The sequence below is a fragment of the Pteropus vampyrus genome, unplaced genomic scaffold (genome assembly GCF_000151845.1).
Source record: "Pteropus vampyrus isolate Shadow unplaced genomic scaffold, Pvam_2.0 Scaffold151, whole genome shotgun sequence".
Lineage (NCBI taxonomy): Eukaryota > Metazoa > Chordata > Mammalia > Chiroptera > Pteropodidae > Pteropus > Pteropus vampyrus.
This window is the reverse complement of record NW_011888932.1, coordinates 3,442,388-3,453,860: the sequence shown is the minus strand read 5'-3', so window position 1 is coordinate 3,453,860 and position 11,473 is coordinate 3,442,388. Positions and strand designations below refer to the sequence as shown.

At 38.0% G+C, this 11,473-nt stretch overlaps 1 pseudogene; it reads left to right on the top strand.

The window, feature by feature from the left end:
• The first annotated feature begins 9,954 nt into the window (after positions 1-9,954).
• Positions 9,955-10,070, top strand: LOC111745313 (annotated as a pseudogene).
• Positions 10,071-11,473: the final 1,403 nt, after the last annotated feature.

Genomic DNA, 11,473 nt, shown 5'->3' with positions numbered 1-11,473 from the left:
CCCCCACCCCGCTGCCCCTTGCAGCTTCATGAGCACAGTCAGGGGCAAGGAAACAGCTGCACTTGGGGAAGGGCCCTCTGACACTCCATCCCACTGGGATTTGGGAATAAAAGCTTAGACTACTCTGCCACTAACTTCCTGTCAGTCTGTGGCCAAGTCATTTAGCCTTCGACCTTCATTTGCCTTGTGTATAATTGGTTCAGTTCTCCTGTTGATACTGAGAGATAAGCTGGAAAATGTGTTTTGTCAGATTGTAAAGTGCCATAAAATATAAGATAATATCAGTTTTCATTTAAAATGTCTCCTCTTTCTGAACTCCTAATGTGCTTGTGTCAGAACCACATGAGAGCACTTAGATTTTCTCCCATCACTGCATTGCAAATGACTTGCTGCTCCCTGCAGGTGTCTGTTCTTTCTTGTCTCCATGCTTATGTCTCTCTGCTTCTGCTCATGTTGACTCCTAGTTACTTCCTACTCATCCTTCAGGACTCTGCTGGGGGCCCATGTTTCTCTGCCTTCTTTGTCTCATCCACCAGAACGGAAATCATGGCAGAGCAGGGGGACTGTATTAATCTGCTAGGGCTGTCATAACAAAGTGCTGTGTGGGTTAAACTACAGAAATTTACTTTCACAAAATTCTAGAGGCTAGAAGTCCAAGATCAAGGTTGTCAGTAGAGCTGGTCTCTCCTGGGGCCTTTGTCCTTGGCTTGCAGATGGCCACCTTCTTGTGTCTTCACATGGTCATCCCTCTGTTTATTGTGTTGGTGTCTTAATCTCTTCTTCGTAGCACACTAGTCATATGGGATTAGGGCATATCCCAAGGACCCCATTTTAACTTAATCACTTCTTTAAAGACCCTATCTTCAAATACAGTTACATTCTGAAGTACTAAAGGTTAAGCTTTCAACATATGAATTGGGGAGGGGGGGACACAATTCAACCCATAAGAGGGACCTTGCTTTTATGTCACTACAACTCTGTGCTGACTCATAGAAAGTGTGCAGCAAGTGCTTGTTGAGTCGATGAATCAAGAAATGAAAAGATATGTTTTCTCAACCAGAGCAGAAGCTACTCTAGGACCATGAAAACACAACAGACTTGGAATTGAGGGACCTGGATTATTCTTCTTTGCTTCATGTTAGTATAGTAGGAGATCCTTTTAGCAGCGGCATCAGAAGATGCCCCTTAACCTGGATCTAACACGTCTGTTCCTCTCTCCTATAGCCATTAGAGATTCAGAGCATTTATCTTTCACAATGCCTAAAGCACTTGCCAAATTCCAGGTTCCTACAACTTCAACCTAAGAAAATGCCATTTGCTGCTCAAAATTTTATTATTGGCCTCCCTTTGCCTGCTACATTCTCTTCCAGGGAGAAACCAGGTTTCCCTTTAGGGTAAGTGATTCTCCTGTAGCCACTTAGTAATCACTGGAGAATCTATTGTTTTTATTATAGTAGCATGATTAGTCATCAGTGTTTATTCAGCCTAAGTGTTTCAGATGCCACGCATGAGTTATATAGCCTTTTAGAATTGGAAGGAGCCTTAGAAAGCATGGATTTTGGAGCTTTAGATCCAAGTTTGAACCCTGGTGGACTAAGGCTTCCTCCTCTGTCAAATGAGAAGAGTGATACTTCACAGACTTATTCTGAGTATTAAAGAGGATAACAAGGGCCTTGGGCATAAGAGAACTGAAATACTGTTACTTTTCTTCCTTTCTTCATTTTACAGATGAGCAAATGAGGGCCCAGATGAGAAGAAAGTCTTAAGCAATATCAAATCATGTCTTCAAAACAAGCCAGAATTTGAACCCTGATATCTTTTATTTTTATTTTTTTTATTTTTTTGTGGTAAGAACACTTAACATGAGATCTCAGTGTACAGTATATTATGGTTGACTATAGGCACACTGTCGTACAGCCGATCTCCAGAACTCATTCATCTTGCTTAACTGAAACTTTGTGCTTGTTAATCAGCAACTCCCCATGTTCTCCTCCCCCGACACAGCCCCTGGCGACTACCACTCTACTCTGATTCTATAAATTTGACTGTTTTAGATATCCCATCTAAGTAGAATGATGCAGTATTTATGTTTCTGTAACAAACTTATTTCACTTAGCATAACATCCTCGTGATTCATCCATATTGTTATATCCGTATTATTACAGGATTTCCTTCTTTTTAAAGCTGAATAGTACTCCATTGTATATATCTCTGATGTCTAAATTTCAAGTCCAAAACTATTTCTTTCACCCCCATGCTGGATTTATAAAATCTTTAGCTAAAACTAAAGAAGTAACTATTTTTAGACAATGAGTAGATATCTCAGTTGGCAAGTCAACAAGTAAAGGACAGCAAACATTTGAAAAAGAAACACACCAGCTTTCTATAAGAGACAGGCATTCAACACTCAGGGTCTTTTGGACAAGTGAAGACAGCTCCTCCTGGAATGCTGTGCCTTCTAGGCTAGTCTAGCAGGTGATGGAAGTTTAAAATTCAGGCCTAAGGGTGAAATCATGCAAAATGTATTTCCCCATAGTAAGCTCAGATATCCCAGCATTATTCTCTAGATATTTCTGAAACTTTAGGCAAAAGATTAGTGCCTCTACTTCAGGACAGCAGCCTCCTTATTAGATTTCCAGCCTTTTTAAAATTCATGCTCCTGTTGAAATTGGAATTCTCTTTCTAAAACACAAGTCTGACCTGGTAACTGCTCTGCTCCAAAACTCTGTATGTTTCTCGATTTCTACAGGACGAAGTACAGACTTTTTAACACAGATAAAATAAGAGTATATTTCAAAATGCATGTATGTGTTTGGCCAAATCATATGTGTATGAGTTTACAAGGGCTGTCACAGACTGGATGGCTTAAACAACAAAAATTTATTTTCTCATATTGCTGGAGGCTGGAAGTCCAAGATGTTGGCAGGGTCAGTTTCTCCTGAGGCCTCACTCCTTGCTCGCAGATGGCTGCCTTCTAGCTATGTCCTCACATGGTCCTTCCTCTGTGCATGCATGCCCCTGGAAATTGGTGTGTCCAATTTCTTCTTTTTATAAGGACATCAGTCAGATTGAATTCAGGCTCACTCTACTGGCCTATTTTAACTTAATCACCTTTTAAAAGGCCCTATCTCCAAATACAGTCACATTCTGAGGTATTGGGGGTTAGGGCTTCAATATATGAATTTTAGGGGGACACAGTTCAGCCCATTACAATATGTGTACACTAGATATGTTTTAAAACTAAACTACACATTCTAGAAAGAGTTCGTTGAAGAGGTACTATAAATTAAATTATTTGGCTAATTTTTATATTTCAGATGTAAATTGTCTTTGATGGGAAGACCAAGAATTTGATATTACTAAATGCCTAACTGGCTTGAGATGGACACTGAGAACTGCCATAGTAGAGCTCCCAGAATTATGGATGTTGCTAGGTCTCAATCAATGTTTCCAGGTCCATTCTCAACAGGATGGTGACTTAAAATTCCATCCTATTTAACTTTGTATCCCCTGCCCAACAGCTAACAAGCATTTAACCGTTGCTTTAAAAAAAAAAAAAATGCAATGAAATTAATTACCCTTGCCCCTTCCACTCTCTAGTTTTCTGTCCCACTAAGCATCATTCTCTTCCTCAAGCATATGTCTCACTCTTGCATCTTTACACATGGTGTTGTTTCATCCTTGACTGCCCATTTCCCCACAAGCCAGGATAGTCACGAATCCTGATGTACATATTGCAGATAAACACTCCATCCTTTATTCTCTCTTTGCACCATGTATGTTTTACCACTTAGTGGATAGGAAATGGATTTTAAAGGTCAGTTTTCCTGTCTCCCTCACTAGGCTTTATACTCCTTGGCAAGAAAAATGTTTCATCATACAGTAGGTACTTAGAAAATAGGTAGATTAGTTGGTCTGCAATTCTGCTCAGTGACATAGGTGGCGGTCATACAAATGTATGGACCCTAAGGAGTGAGTTTGCCTTAACCTCATGTTTTGTTTTGTTTTGTTTTTTCCAGACCCAAAAACATCCATAACCTAGCATGACTCCAAGCCAAATAAAAGAAAGAGGTCCTCTCATGATGAAGCCCCAAGACCCTCAGGTCTACCCTGCAAAAGCTCTCAAACCAAAATAATTTGCAAGTTGACTACTTCATTCCCCCAGCCCACTCTCCTTTCTCTAAGCCACTCTGCCATCTAACCCAAGCACTAGCAACCTCTCTGTCCAGGTGTCAGGCTGCAATAAAGAATGAGACAGAATAATCTGTCTTTGATAAATGCACAGGACATTTGATAAATAAGAGGAGGAGGGGGATTTTTTATTATGTACATGACTGAAAGAGAAAACACAAAATTGCTAATAATTTGTGTTAGCACTTCTGGTAGGTGATATTATGAGTGATTTTTACTTTATTCTGTAGAATACATTGCATTGTCTAAATTTTCTACAAAGAGCATGTTTGACCTATATAATTGAAAATAAAGATGCACATTATGAATAGAATAAAGCCCCATGATAGCATACTAGGTGGGGTCCATAAAATTCACTGTGTTAAATGTGGGGTCTTGGCATTGTGAGATTACTGAAATGACCAGGGCAAATCAGAGCCAGCCAGAAGGTGTTTGGAGGTCAGTTGATGGTATCCAAATCATTCCCTGCCCTGGATGTAGTTTGGCACTTCCTACTTGGGGTGAACAACAGCAGCAATTAACAGACCTGTCTAATTAGCTGACCTTCGTATTGTCAACCCAATATTGGGGACACTGGGCATCCTTTGCAAAATGGAGCTCTCTCCTCAGAGGACAGGTGGGGAGTTGTTTTGGGAAGGGGCAGGCAGGGTCAATCACAGCTTCATATGTGAATTCATATTATGGGGGAAGGTCATTATCTTGGGAGTTGTGGCTACCACAGGGGAGCATCACTCAGCCCTCTCTTTGAGAAAGAAGTTGCTGCTCAGCTGCAAGAAGTGCAATTAGCTGACAGCTTCCTGTTGTTATTATCTTCAGGACCTTTTAATCAGGGGCCCCCAGCAAATGAGTAAGCATGGTGAGGAAACTAGGGCCTGGCTGTTTTTGCCTAATGTGGGACTCTTCTAACGGGCAGTGTTTATTCCAATAGGTCATCCAAGAATTTCTAAGCTCTACATCAGTGTCTGAGACTCTTCCTACACAATCTTGCCTCTTCCCCCCTTTTATTATTTTTTTATATATGCATTATCTCAAAACTCTTGCACTCATAGCTCTGGCTTAGTAGACCCTACTGACAGAGTTTTACATACACACATACACACACATACACACACACACACACACACACACACACACACACTCATGGGTAAAGGACCTGTGAGTATAACTAATACCTAAACCATCCATGCAGCATGAAAGAACCCACTCATTTAGCTAACATAAGCTAAGTTCCTACTCTATTTTCCAAAGTCATCTAATGAGGGAGATAGAGGAAAATAGATCTACAAAATACATTGTGATATCCTTGTGTATACAAGCATGCCTCTAATTGTTTAAGTAAATGAAAACTTCTAATGAGTTCTCAATGTTCTCATCCTACTGTTTTCTTTAGTTGAATAAACATTCCTCTTGCAATCTTATTTATTATTTTGCTTTGCAAAGCCTTTTGCTACTGACACAACAAAGTTAAACTCGAATACACATCCAATTGGGAGATTCTAATAAATTCTAAATTGAAGATTTGAATTCATGAGTTCCTAAATAACAGAGTCGGTTATTATGTTGCCTTTAGTATTCCTGTTGCTGGTGTTCTGTTGGTTTTTGACCCCGAAATTACTGATGATCAGCAGATCTAATCATGACAGTAATAACTGAAGTACAGAAATAATAAGACTTAAGCCATAGTCACATTAAAGCTGATAATAATAACCTCTACCCATACATTAAAGCCTTAGCTCACTAATTGTACCTGTAACCTAAGAAACCATAGCAAGCGACCGCTGAGAGTAGAACCAACAACACAACAGAGGAGCATCACAGTGGGATTTTCCGTAGCATCACAGTGGGATTTTCTCTGTTCTAAGAAATTCTAAAAGGATTTGTTGCCATCCCCAGGGAGTTCACAGCAAGACAGAAGGTGGGCCACATATTAGTTTTCTGAATCACTTGTAATAGGGCCTGAATTATATCTTTGACACAGAAATATCCAAGTATACCAGCCTTCTGGCAGCATTATATATGTATGCACGTATATATATGTGGGTCTTTGTTTTCAGGACTGTGTGGAAGTCCAGCACCCCAAGATTTCTGGGGGCTCCTCCTAAAAGGGTGGCTGGAAGTCTCATTCCACAGCTCATTCACCCTCCCTGGCACCAACCTGATTTCTCCTGACCACCCTATATGCCATCAAGCCTCTTGAGACTGTTCTTATTTCTGACCCTCTGCAGCTCTGCACGTCCACGTTCTCCATCTTTCTCATCCTCCATAGCATGACCAAACACTAGGCTATTGTAATTTAAAACTCTCACTGACTATATAAGAATAACAAAAGCAGATACAGGGAAATACAAACAGGAGTCAATTAAAGAACTCCAAATCAATTAAAAACAAAAACAAAAACAAAAAACTCCAGTTTTTAAAAATGGAGAAAAGCCTTGATTTCAAAACAGACTTCAAAAAAGATTATGAATCACTAGCAAGCACATGAAACTGTATTCATCAGTGTTCATGTAAATACTATGTAAATTCATGTGAATACCTCATTATTTATCAGGAAAATTCATATGAAAACCATGACACAACATTTCTCACCAACCGGAATGCCTACATTTTAAAGAAATGACAAAATACCAAGTGTTGGTGATGATGTGGAGCACCTGGAACTTGCATACATTGCTATATTGGGTGTATAAGATAGTAAATCACTTTGGTAAACTAGTTGGCAATTTATGATAAAGAATATACTTACCTCATAACCCAGGAGTTCCACTTCTGAGAGTATGCCCAAGAGAAATGAAAATATATGTACACAAAAGATTTGTACAAGAATGTTCATAGCATCTTTGTTCATAATAGTGAAACCTTGAAACAAATTAAATATCCACCAGCCCAAGAATGGATAAACAAATTGTGATGTTTTTGTACATAAAAACCTAATAAGAATAAGAAGAAACTACTGATATACATATCGACATTGACGAATCTCAAAAATATATTGAGCAAGACACAAATGAGTACACATCATTTGATTCCACTTATAAATGTCATATGAAATTCAAAAACAGAACTAATCTATGGTGACAGAAATTAGAACATAAGTTACCTAGGATAAGGTGGGACAAAATGACAAGAAAGGAACACTTTCTGAGTAATGGGAAAGTTCTCTATCTTAATTAGGGCGATATTTATGTGAAGATAAACAATTGTCAAAACACATTGAGCTGCATACTTAAGATCTGTGCAATTTACTGTATGTAAATCATACTTTAAAATATCCTAATGCTTAAGCCACACCATAGTCCAAATAAATCAGAGTCTCTGTGGGCAGAATCTAGGCACAAGTATTTTTTTAAGTTTCCCAGAAGGGGCCTCACTTTCCACAACTGAAAATTCCAGCATGGTGTTTCCATTGAAAAAATGAAAAAACAAAACAAAAAATTTCCTTTTTTCTTTTAAAGGAGCCAATTCAAACCAGAGCTAAGTAAAAATAGAAATTATTACTCTTTCTCCCACTCCATTCATATTTTTTAATGGATTACCGATGACAATGAAAAAAAAAAAAGGAACTAACATTAATTCAGCACCTACCATGTGCCAGGCACTATACTCTACTTTTATACTCATCATCCAATCTTTGGGACAATCCTTTTGGTAATTATTATCTCCATTTTGGAAAATAAATCCTGAGAATCTGAAAGACAGGTAATGTGCCACAATTTTTTTTGAAAAATTCACAGCAGAGAATAAAACTCAAGTGCATTTGACTTGCAAGGTTTTGTTATTCTTACACAGACACTTTTTAGAAAATCTGACATAGTAATTTAAAAAAACTATGTCAAAAAAAAAAAATCAAGCCTCGATTCTTAGTTGCTATGAGGCATTAGTTTTTGAATAGTTTGTTTTGTGAAGATCATACCTTTGAGATTTGGGATTTTTTTTCCTACCACATGCAAGTTGTGTTGTGCTTTGGCAAGTAGCGTATGGCCCTCACCACGGTGCGTCCTAGATTTCATGTCTCAGCTGGCCATGATGAGGCAGACTATTTTCTCATAGAAATAGCATTGTCATTGGTGGTTTCGTTCTTTAACTATGTTCTCGGCACCAAATAAATCAAAGGAAAAAGCAATGATACAAACAAATATATACCTTCATAATCACTTTGAACAATCACACTGTGCTTCCCAGAACATAAAAGGATCACAGTTTTTCCAAAGGTCCCCAAAGTAGTCTTATAAACTGTACATACAACATCTATAACATATAAGTATAGGGTATCATAAGATAAATCCAAAATTAATAATCTAACCATAACATATATTGATTAAACATTTAAATAATTATTTTGCTTGTACTTTTTAGAATTTTAGAAGGATTTTGAAAGATGACTAAAATAAACCATAAACTCTGCAAACTAGCTATTCAATTACCAGACAGGTTGATCAGAGGAATGTTATAGATATAATGTATCTGAATATCTTCAAGCTTCTGGAAATATCTTGGTAGGGGGATGGAGGGAGGAGATTAAAACACATATACAAAATGTATGTCAATAAGAATCATTGCAATAAATACTGAGTATTAGAATTACATATTCTAACAATACGTTTTCATGTAATTCTCACAACTTTGTAAAAAAGGCACTGTTCTTATAATTATTTTAAGATGAAGAAATTGAGATTCAGAGGAGTTAAATAACTTGTTTAAGGATATACAGTTAGGAAGTGACGAGATGAAGATAAAAGCCAATCTATTGACTGTAAAGCACTTGCCTTTCCAAATAATAATGACTCACCTTGAGCAGGGGTCCCCAACACCTGGGCAGTGGACTGGGACTGGTCCATGGCCTGTTAGGGACCTGGCCACACAGCAAGAGATGAGCAGCAGGCAAGCCAGCAAAGCTTTATCTATATTTGCAGCCACTCCCCAGCTCTAGCATCACCACCTCAGCTCCACCTCAGATCATCGTGCATTAGATTCTCATAGGAGCACCAGTCCTTGCTGCCAAAAAGGTTGGACAGCACTGTTCTTGAGCACTTACTCTGTACTAGGCACTGTTCTAAGCACATTGCAGGTGTTTAACCACTTAATCCTCCAGCAGTCCTACGAGTTAGGTACTATCATTACCCTCATTTTATAGTAGAGGAAAAGGAAACACAGGTAAGTCAATGTGTAACTAGTTGAGCAACCATTTGTAAAGTATGCTAATTGCTGATTATAAGCAACCAAAGGGAAAGTCTCCAAGGACAGATCACTGCATGCCACAGTGATTTGTCCTTGCTCTGAGCTTTTTGTTTAAACTTTACTTGGATAAAGACCTGATCTACTACCCGAATAAGGGAAACCATGAATTTGGTGGGATAAATTGTACTCAATGGCAGAAAGTCAGGATGCAAAAAGATTTCAGTGGTCTGGAATATTGAGATAAATCTAACGAGACGCAAATGTGGGAGAACATAAAGACCTAAATAGGTCCATAAAATAGATCAATTGGAGGATAAATAAATTAAGTGATGCATGTAAAAGAGTTGTATAGCATTTAATTGACTAAAAGTGTGACTCGAGTAATCGATGATAACTGAGTGCTGTTACTAGATATTTACCCCCCACTCCCATGTATGCAGTTGCATGCACGCACACACACGCACATGTCATTTGGAAGTTAAAAATAAGAATGTCCTGGACGTGGTTCCATAGTATAGCAGTTAGCACATCTGCGTTACACGCAGAAGGTCTTGGGTTCGTGCCCCAGTGGAGCCACGGTCCATAGTCTACAGCCATGCCACCCTGAACAAGCCTGACATCTGATCTCAGAAGCTAAGCAGGGTCAGGCCTGGTTTGTACTTGGATGGGAGACCACCTAGGAAGACCAGGTGCTGTAGGCATAAATAATTATAAATAATCAAAATAAATACATAAAAATAAGAATGTCCTTTCAGAGTAAAACTATAAAATAAGTAATGGATCAGGGCAGACAAAGATAGCATCAGTAGAGACAGAAAACTTCCTGGCAAAGATTTTACTTTAATCTGGTTATATGTATTCTCATATCTAAAAAGAAGAGTATGGCCATCAGTAGGATCATTGGTTAACAACTAAAGCAAAGATATAGATAGGCAAGTCACAGAGGCAAAGGGGAAAAGGATCCTAGAGGCATGAACATAAGCACTTGGTTCTTGTGATATATTTATCTTTGTACAGGAGATGAATGTGGAAGCCGACCATAGCTGGAGATCAGCTGTTAGTGGGACATTCCAATCTTTAGGAAGAATTTAAGGGCTCTCTACCATACCCTCGGAGGAAGAGTGTTTGGCATTATCAAGAGTAAGGCTATTTTGGGGCTATGGTATTGGGTGCTAGAGGAAATGAGAGGGTTAATTGAGATGCAGTGAACAAATAATTTTAAAAACTTTTTTGATTCTCAGGCAACATGAACCTGTATGTAATTAATTGCAATGGGAATGTAAACTGGTACAGCCACAATGGAAAACAGTATGGAGGTGCCTCAAGAAATTCAAAACAGAACTACCATATAATCCAACAGTGCTACTTCTGGGTATATATCGAAAAGAAACAAAATCATTGTCTCAAAGAGATATCTGTTCACCCATGTTCATTACAATATCCAAGATGTGGAAACGATCTAAGTGTCTGTCAAAGATGGATGGATAAAGAAAATGTGAATATTATTCAGCTTTAAAAAAGAAGGAAACTCTACCATTTGTGATAACATAGATGAACCTGGAGGGCATTATGCTAAGTGAAATAAAGCACTCAGAGGAAGACAAATACTGCATGGTATCACTTATATGTGAAATTTTTTTAAAAGTTGAAACAGAGGGTAGAATGGTAATTGCCAGGGGCTAGGGGATGGGGGAAATAGAGAGAGGCTGGTAAAGAGTACAAACCTTCAGTTATAAGATGAAGAAGATCTTAGGATTTAATTTATAACATAACAACTACAGTTGAAAATACTGTATTGTATAAATGAAATGTGCTAAGACAGTAGAACCTAAGTATTCTTATCAAAAAAGAAAAAAAGGTAAATATGTGAGGTGGTGCAGTGTTAATTTTAATTAACTCGGTGACAATCCTTTCACAACGTTAATTTTAATTATCTAACTTATTAATTTATTAATTAAATGACAATTAATGTTAAATGATAAAATAGATTACAATTTTATTTGTCTGTTATACTTCAATATGGCTGAAAAATTTAAGTGCAAAGAATCTACAAAAAACTACTAGAAGTAATAAGTGTGTTTAACAAGGTTGTAGGATACAAGAA